Here is a 10,257-nt window from a genome sequence, read left to right on the forward strand (position 1 = left end):
GGAGAATACATTTAATATTATAAAAAGACATTATCTTTACGTGCGTTACATAAAGGACAAGGACTCTTCAATTTCATCATCTAGTTTTCCTCCAGTTACTAAGAGGGGCCCACATTTTTTTACCATACTCTTTCTTCTTTTTGCCCTTAAAATTATATAAACACTCCTCAATATTATGGATCCCAAGCAGTCTAGTTAGCCACATCTGAAATGTGGGGGCTACCGGATCTTTCCAGGCCGCCGCTATTAGAATTCTTAACACTGCAACACACAGAAAAATAAAAGCTTCGGCTTCATGTGCAACTTTATGATTTTCATCCCTGCCAATTAAAACAGTAGTTGGGGATAGAGAGATTTGGCACTCTAGCAGCCCCGATAAAAACTTCTCCATTTCAGTTAAAACAGGTTTAAGATTTTGGCAAGAATAAAACATATGAGTTAGATCTGCCGGACCTTGGTTACATCTTGGACATCTGTCTGTATCCCTTTTACCCCATTGAAACAGCTTCGCGGGGGTGTAATAGAGATTAAAGATCATCTTGTAATGTTGTGCTTTTAAGTTGGTTGCTCTTAATACTTTCTTATTTAATGCCAGGGCATAGTCCACGTCTACATTTGGATCACCTATTCTAAGAGCCCAGGCATTTTCTATTTGCGCGACATCCTCTTCCATGCCCTGTAAAAGATGACTATATCCTATTTTGATCTTTCTGCCCCCATTCCTTATATATTGAACAATCGGGTTTAGCTCCTGAATAGAAATCCTAGGTCTTAGAGATTTCACTGTTTGTTCTAACTGTTTATACAACATCCAGAGATTCATAGGGATACCATATCTTTGTTGCAGGACCTCAAACCCTAACAAGTCGGCCTTACACATAACGTCCCCCAAACATCTGATACCCAGACTCTTCCAAAGGGCGCTATTCCTGTTCTGTCCAAGATGTAGGAATGGGCTTGAGTTCCAAAGGTCTATAGTGCCATTAATCTTAGGGATCTTGAGAAATTTCAGCATCAACTTCCATACACCCCAAACACTTAACATCACTTTACTTTTACTCCTCTTATAATACCGCACGTTAACTTCACGAGTTAAAATCCCCATAGCTTTTTCACCAATTAGTAATTCATGTATTGTGGGCATTCTGAGAGTGCCAGGCGGCAACTCAGGAGTATCATAACACAGTAGATGTTTCATATGCAACAATAAACAAACCCAATGATAAAGTCTTAGGTTAAGAGCAGATAGCCCTCCTCCCTCTAGTGGTATTGAGAGTCTAGCTAACGACCTTCTCACTTTACCATATTGCCATAGGAACTGTGAAAACACTGCTTCCATTTTTTTCATCAACCCTTCATCAATTAGTAAAGGAATAGCACGGAATAAATACAATAATTTTGGGAACATTGTCATTTTCAGAACATTCACTCGACCGATCAAAGACAAATGTAGTACATCAATTCTTCTCAGATCCTTATCCATTGACGCTAGTAACGGCAAATAATTTTCCTGAATGATTTTACCCACATTAGCATTGATTTTAACTCCTAAATAGACCGCAGAGTCAACATATCTTTGATCCCTTTTCTGAATGTCCTTTGTACAGATTATTATTGATTTTTCCGTGTTGAGTTTATAACCTGAATAGTTCCCAAACTGCTGAGCCAAATTAATTAGTTCTTGTATTGCCATATTCGGATTATTTGTAACAATTGCCAGGTCGTCCGCATAAGCCAATAATTTAGTGGTATGTCCGTGAGATATAACAGGGGATATTTTATCTGAAGCAAGAATCTTCCTGATTAACGGGTCGATATATAATGAAAAGAGTATGGGAGAACAAGGACACCCCTGGCGTGTGCCTCTTCTAATCACTACCTCCTCCGATTGAAGCCCCATTGTAGTGATTCTGGCAACTGGGTCCATATACATTGCCTTGATACCTTTCCTACATTTTTCTCCGAAACCCCTTTTGTCCAACACCTCCCACATGAAGTCCCAGACCACACGGTCAAACGCCTTCTCGGAGTCCAATAAGATCATAGCCATGTCTCCCCCTGTAGCGGTGACAGCATCAAATAGTGATATAGCCCTAGCTGTATGTTCAGTAGTACCTCTCCCTGGGACAAACCCATGCTGCCAGGGTGAGACAAGTTGACCTATAATCCCTCCTAGCCTCTTAGCCCATATTTTAGAATATAATTTCGCATCTGTGTTTATTAATGATATCGGCCGATATGAGCCGGGATTCTCCTCTGGCTTTCCCTTTTTATGAAATATCACAATATTGGTCTGTTTCCACGTATCCGGAATAATACCTGAGCAGATAAAACTCCATTAAAAAGATCTTCGAGCATGGGAAGAATTTCATCACTCAGAGCCCTATAAACCTCAATTGGGATTCTGTCTGGACCCGCCGCTTTACCCAATGCCAGTTCACTCAGAGCATTTTTTATCTCCTCGGCTGTTATATCCAGTTCCAGTCGAGCTCTATCTCCCTCCTCCACCCTTGGTGTTATAAGAAACTGGTCTCGCATGAGTGGTACCACTCCTGGCTCCTGATCGTAGAGTTTTTGATAAAATTTCTGGAACACATGTATTATAGATTTTGGGTCAGTATATTCTCTCCCATTATATTTAATCTTGCCAATTTTATTTCGGTTCGATTCTTGTCTGATACGGAGCGCTAATGCTCTACCAGCCTGCTCACCAGTCTCATATCTCCTTGCTCTTTGTGATTGGTATTCGCATATCTCTTTCTGAGTGATTATTTTTAAAACGTCACCCTTGACCCGGGCCATATTTCTAATAGTCTCCCCACTATCTTTACCAGATGTTATTTCATCAATGTGACATCTCTCTATTTCTGCCAGATCTACGATAAGCTTATCAATCTTACTTTTATCCTCTTTCCTTATTCTTGCTGCACAGCTGATCGTCTCTCCCCTTAATGCAGCCTTATAAGACTCCCAAACAACATTTCTGGAGGCACTATATCTATTACATTCGAAAAATTCATTTGTCCACCTTTTAATGTGTTTTAAAAACCTTGCATCATTTAATAATTTCCTATCAAATGTCCATCTAGATATTTTCCTTTGTACATTGGGAACCTTATACGACAGTATCAGAGGATTATGATCGGAAATTAATCTTGGTAATTTATGAATATTGACCTTACCAATTTCCCCTATTGTAACAAAAAAACAATCCAACTTAGAATACTTTTGTGCTGGGTGGGAGAAATATGTATACCCTCGATCACCGGGCATTTTTTCTCCCCATACCTTTACCAAACCATGAGACTGGATCAAGGAGCTTATGGCTGTATTAACCTTACGTTTACGACCTATATAGTTACTTCCCTGTTGCCAGTCTGCAGAAATATTCATATCACCACAAACTATCATTGGGGTAGTCCAGTTAGCCAGCTCTTCTTCTAATTTATCATAGATCGTTGGGTCATCCTCATTAGGACCATATATTACGCACAATGTGAACCCCATATTCATTTCCGCTAATACCCATCTACCTGAGCCATCTGTTTTACTGCATTTCACTCCGCCCAGATGATTTTTAGCTAATATAGCCACTCCTCTGATCATTGATGATTGAGTGGAACATCCAATCAGGGTATACCCATACATTTCCAGCACCTTCCTTTTATTCCAGGGAATATGGGTTTCCTGAATACAGACTATATCAATATTATTTGTTCTAACCAAATGGCTCAATCTCTGCCGCTTCTTCCAATCGTTTAAACCACCTGCATTAATAGTGCAAATCCTAATGTCTGACATATTTAGAGTATTTACCTTTCCTACACTGACTATTATCCAAGTGACTGATATCAGCCCAAATCCTATTCCCTTCCATCTCGTGATTTTCCAAAGTTTTCAACCCCCCTTCCCTCTCCTCCCCCACCCTCTCCTCCCTCTGCACTCTCTCCCTCCCCTTGCCTAGCTCCAGAATGGAGCTCCCCCTCACCCGCCCCCCTTGTCTGGAGGCGCTCAGACCGCTGGTCTGTGCACGTGATGGTTGCAGCTCAGAATGAGGAGATATAACCTTTAGACCTTTATCCATTGCCCCACTTACACTACATTTTTTTTTCCATTTTTCCCACCAGAATTTACACACTGTGACCTCCTACTGTTACAATTTCCCTCCACCTATCTAACTATCTACCTGCTTAAACATTCTGTATTATCCATCATCCATTTTGCGGAGACTCGACAGAATAAATATTTATCAAGACCACCCCTGTACTAAGTTCACATATAGATTAACATTATATATTAACAGCCCCTATTCCCAACTGGGCTTAATAGTTTAACAACCCTTGCTGCTCCATCTACGACATCAGGAATTCTTTAGCTTTAATCTCCGAGGAGAAGTATAATGTTTTTCTATCTTTGATTATCCTGAGTTGAGCGGGGTTAATCAAATAGGCCTGCATACCCTTGTCCTGAAATGGTTTGATCATCTGCCGTAGTCTCCAGCGTCTCTCAACCGTGATATGACAGAAATCAGGGCGAACGAAAAAGGTGTAGCCATCAACTGTCTTTTTTTTATCTGGTCTCGCCCTCTCAGAGATTGCTTGTCTCAAATTGAAATTGCCCAGAAAAATTAAAATTGCTCTGGGCTTGTCTCCCTCTTTCGCATTCGTATAGATGTTGGCAGGGGTACGATGCGCCCTCTGGATCTCCCTGTCAAAATCCCAGTCTTTCAGATCCATGAAGGCAGACTCAAAAAGTTTAACAACAAATGGTTTCATATCTGTACCCTCTGCCCCTTCGGGAATTCCCAGAATACGTAGGTTATTCTGACGCGATCTGTTTTCTAATGACTCCAGTTTCCACTGAATATCGGTAAGCTGTTTTGTTTGCGTATCAACTTTACTGGCCGCGGCTGCTGATTCGGCTTCTGTAGAAACCACTCTGTCTTCCAGATTGGTAACTCGCTCTCCCAGGTTCACACATGCCTTAGTCAGCTTTCTAACCACCCCTTGCATTTTTCTGACTGCCGCCTGAGACTTACGGCTCTCCTGTCTTGCTTCCTCCCTATGCGCCAGTATCTCCTGGTGAATAACCTCCAGGAGGGACATTTGTGCTGATTCCCCATCTGGGCTATCTAAGGTAGCATTAGTCTGTGGTTGCTCTCTCTTCTGGCTGTGTATTTTCGTTCTCACCACCATTTTTACCGCTGTACTCGGGGGACTACTTTTCTCAGGTTCCAAGTCACTGCCAGTGTCTAGGTCACTAATATCTTGATCCAAGCTATCCTCTCCTTCCTCCGACCATTCACCACCCTCAGATACAGAGAAAAATGCCTCACTTGGAGCTTCTTTTTTACCGCTGTTGCTCTCCCCTGATCGTCCTCCAGGATCTCTTCTAACCCTCGGTGTACTGCCATGATATTGAACACCTGATCCGCTGCAGGATTCTCGTCTTGCTGCTCTTCCCCCTCTGCAATTACAACGGTATTTAGCTGTTCAGCGAGACCCTCTTCTGTAAAGTCGGGGGTTGCCTCATCAGTCTCTGGAGTAGTCTGAGTGTTATCTACCTTCAGATCTTTGGAGTCCTTATTTTTACTCATTTTTTGAAAAATATCTGAAATTGGGGTGGTGCCCAGGGTATCAGGGTTCCCTTTACTAGTCCCCTGCTGCTGTGCCGTTTTTTTAACCAAGGGGGAGCCTTGTTTCTTCCTCTTATTGCCATCTATGTCTGTCATTGACTCCGCTAGTTCTGCTGCTGCCCTCCTCCTGGCTGCAGCTTTAGCGCTGGCACTCATCTTGGGGGCCATAATTGCCCTCCTCCTTTCCTCCGTCCCAAATAGCTCCTTACCGCCTGGGATACTATCGTTGTCAGTATCCTCCACCTTCAGCTCCACAGCACCCTCCAGAGCGTAAAGCTTCTCCTCCTTCCCGCCTCTTGAAAAGTTTGTCTCCCGATGCGATTGCTTCTCTGCTTGCTTGTGCCCACCCAAGCGGGACTTTCCACTCCGCTGAAAGCACAGTTTTAGCCACAGGCTCCGCACCGCTTGGTTATTGAAGGCAGACTCCGCAAACTCCGTTGCCTCCGCCTCCGCCTGCAATCCGACAGCCTCTCCGCCTCTAAGCCTCCGCGTCACCTGCAATACGTCCAGTAACAGCCGCTTCAGCGGCTGACGGCAGGTCAGTTTCATAAAGCCGTTTCCTTCCCGATATCCGCGTTTCTTTTTCTTCGCCTTGCGTCTTTTACCTCGCGCTTGCCGTTAAATTATATCACTCCGATACAACCATCGGTAGGGGGATTGTGGGGTCACCGTTCGTTCATTGCACCCCTCCTCACACGAGCTGCTTCCCAGCCGTCTCACACGGCCGCCATCAGTTTAGTCACTATCCACTATATTTAGTGAGACACTATAAATTTGTCAAGTAAACAGTCAATTACACTGCTACTAAATCCTCCATCCAAATATTTATTTTAATATATCCACTCATTCTTCAATGCAAATTGCTATATATATAATGCATATTTAAATAACGAAGCAAACCACATTCACTGGATGATGTCATCAGTGATGTCATCAGTGATGTAATCTGAGATGCCATCAGTGATGTCACTGACCTTGTCATGAATGATGTAATATGTGACATCATCAGCAGTAGATTGCGGGTGCGAAAATATAGTTAGTACAACTAACTATATAGGAGCAATTTCAATGGTTTTGTATGAGTGAAATGTCCAGCTAACTATAACACCCCTAAAAAGTATAGTTTTTTGAGTGAATTTTAAAGGTTTATTAAATGCCAATTCCTAACTATATAAGGCCTGAAACCAAAGGTTTTTTCAGTGAATATATATATATATATATATATATATATTCATAGAAAAAACCATAGGTTATAGTGGATATATAGTTAGGAATTTGCATTTACAAAACCTTGAAAATTCAATGAAAAAACCATTGGTTTTAGGCCATATATAGTTAGGGATTTGCATTTACAAAACCTTATTTTACTCGCATAAAACCATTGAAATTCCATATATAGTTATAAGCGCTAACTATATATCGCGCACCCGCAATCCACTGCTGATGATGTCACATATTACATCATTCATGACATGGTTAGTGACATCACTGATGACATCACTGATGACATCTCAAATGACATCACTGATGACATCACTGATGACAACATCCAGTGACTGTATGTTTCTGTAAAGTTAAAATATGTTTTACATATTGAAGAATGAGTGGATGTATAAGTGTCTGGATGAAGGATTTACTAGGTGCATGACTGACTGATTGAGTGAGTGATTAAATGTGTCTCACTGAGTGCATGGGTTAGTGACTAAACTGTTTTAATTTGTGCATCATTATATCTGTTGTTCTACAAACTGCTGCATATGTTGATTCGTAGCTATATGAGTAACTGTATGGGTTATTGATTGGTTGTCCAAGTATTTGTATGGGAGACTGAGTGTGTGTGTATGGGTGGCTGGGAGGTGTGTGACTCTGTACATAGATGTGTGAGTAGTTAATTCACTATATGTATAGATTCAAAAGTGCATGTGCAAACAGCTGTATGGGCGAGGGCCTGTGTGCATGAGTGTATTGGTGAGTGAATGGATATCTCAGTGCTACATGTCAAAGTAAGTACATATGTAAAACACAGTACATGTGAGAGTTGACATATATAAATAACTGTGCATAAGAGCCAGTGAATGTGTGAGTGGCTGTATGGATCATTGTGAACTTGTATCAGGGATTGTATAATAGAGTAAATATGTGTTAGTATATGTTTGAATAAGTAAAGTTTGTATAACTGTATAGTTGAGGAAATGGAGGTGTGATTGATTCTTTGCATGACTGACTAGGTGTGTGAGTAACTCCATGGATGAGTGACAGTCTGTGAGTGTCTGTTTACACTGATTGTATCTAAGGTTATATTAGAGTCTGAAGAGGTTCATCGTATTATCACATGAATGATATCATCAGTGATGTTATCAGTCATGTCAAATGAGATGTTTTCAGTGATGTCATCAGTGATGTCATTTGAGATGTCATCAGTGATGTCATCAGTGATGTCACTAACCATGTCATGAATGATGTAATATGTGACATCATCAGCAGTGGATTGCGGGTGCGCGATATATAGTTAGCGCTTATAACTATATATGGAATTTCAATGGTTTTATGCGAGTAAAATAAGGTTTTGTAAATGCAAATCCCTAACTATATATGGCCTAAAACCAATGGTTTTTTCATTGAATTTTCAAGGTTTTGTAAATGCAAATTCCTAACTATATATCCACTATAACCTATGGTTTTTTCTATGAATTTCATTGGTTTTTTAATAGCAAATATGAAAAGCTTTAAAATGTCAAGTACGTGATAGATAAAAACATTTTCGTATTTATGCACGCTGATGTGCTTTGAACGCTGCACCCCCTCCCCTCTTTTGTCTTAGTAGTACTCTCTCTTTGCAGATAGTGAACGGTAGTTAACGCAAGCCTTTGCCCCCGTTGTAATCCGTCGTGCCTGCTTGTCTCTCCATTTGATTGATTGTTGTCCAAGCATTTACTGTTTTAGAATTGGTTCTCTTTGGATCATTCTCTATTTACAAACAAGCACAAAGTCGCAATACTCTGTTTAGTCTTTGCAGATAGTGAAAAATCGTGTAAAAAAATAAAAGTAATCGAGCAAAATCAGTAGGCCACTAATTGGATCTCTTTTTGACCTCGCTAAAATAGAAATATTAGGAACAACCCTTCATGAGAAATACGAAAATAGTGAGATGAACTGAGCTCCACACCATGAGGGCTGCAAGACAGCTCGCCTCCGTCACCCATCCCGCCCAAAATAACGACAAACCCTATGCAAATATTAAAAATATAGACAACACACCAGCAAAGAAACAGGGTAAAACATTTTATTAAAAAACTATTTACATAACGTTGGTTTATAAGATGATGTCAGTAGTGGACCGATGTGTGAATAGATCGAAAACAGCACAAGGCTCCAAGATCAGGATGGCAAGCTCCTGGATGTTGGGTGCCATAGTTTAGAGTTCTGAATTTCAGCCTTTTTCAATGCCTGTGCTTTGTTGAATCAAAATGGCGGCTTGACACAAAGCTGACTCAAGCGTTGCTACTGATGCTATGCAGACCAAAACTGGTTTTCAGTTTGTACATTTTTCTAGATTTTTCAATCCAAGTTTGGTTGACTTTGTAGAACGATGGCTTCAGATTTTCAACATACGGTGTGGTGGCGCTGACTGGGAGGGGACGCTTCGCTCCTGCCCCCTCCCCAAGTAAGATTTTCATACGTGAAAGTACGTTAATGGTTTTGGTCCCTGAGATGCTTCGATGTCACTGCCATTCTCAAATAGCATAAGTTCTGGATGCTGGGTGCCATAGTTAAGAGTTCTGAGCAGTGCTTGTAACACTGTCTGAAGCTTATTTCCACCTACTGCAGCTTCACTATTCTCAAAGTAAGTGAGTGTCGTTTGTGGACCTGACTGCATTAGAAAACAATGTGATATGTTACCTTCCTAAACAGCTTGACGGAGGCCCCTGAGGGGCGGTGTGATGGCCATGGACTCGGAGAAGACGCTTGGCTCCGACACCCTCCCCAAGTCTTATAGCACTGGTGTAGCCTGAGATCGCCCCCGACATAGGCGGCCGGCTCCCGGGGTCCGGCGGAACTTTTTGCCTTTTGATGACTCTTCAATTCTGGACCTTGTCCCACAGTCCGTTTGACCTGAAGACAAGCTGTAGTGGGGCGCCCCTTTATCGTTTTAGTTGCCATTCCGCCCGCTTTTGCTACACTGTGCCTCTTCCGCCATTCAGCTGTTTACCGCCCGCTCTTGCGACTACAGCGTCTCGCTCACCATGTAGTTGAGTTGCGCCCGCTCTTGCGGTGCAGCGATAGGCGGCTGCCAAAGGACTCTCAAAATGGCGGCCGGCTCTTCGGTTTTGGGCCTGGTCCACTAAAATGGCCCTGGGACACCTTGGAACTCGGACGCTTCCCTGATAGGGCTTGGGTCCCATTCTCGAAAAGCGTCCCCTCAGCCGTGAAGATTCTACAAAAGTCTTGGGGGCCTCCGACTCCAGCAGGCTTCTGGTGGGGAGCGGCTGCCATGATTGCTCGTGGAATGGCCACGACGGAGCTACGAGATGGTAGTGGTCTCATGCTGACGCCAGCTTTAGTCTGAAACATCCAGAAACACTATAGACTACCAATTCGATCAGTTCCGGTAGCGCCCCAAC

Source organism: Lissotriton vulgaris, chromosome 9 (genome assembly GCF_964263255.1).
Source record: "Lissotriton vulgaris chromosome 9, aLisVul1.2, whole genome shotgun sequence".
NCBI classification, from domain to species: domain Eukaryota; kingdom Metazoa; phylum Chordata; class Amphibia; order Caudata; family Salamandridae; genus Lissotriton; species Lissotriton vulgaris.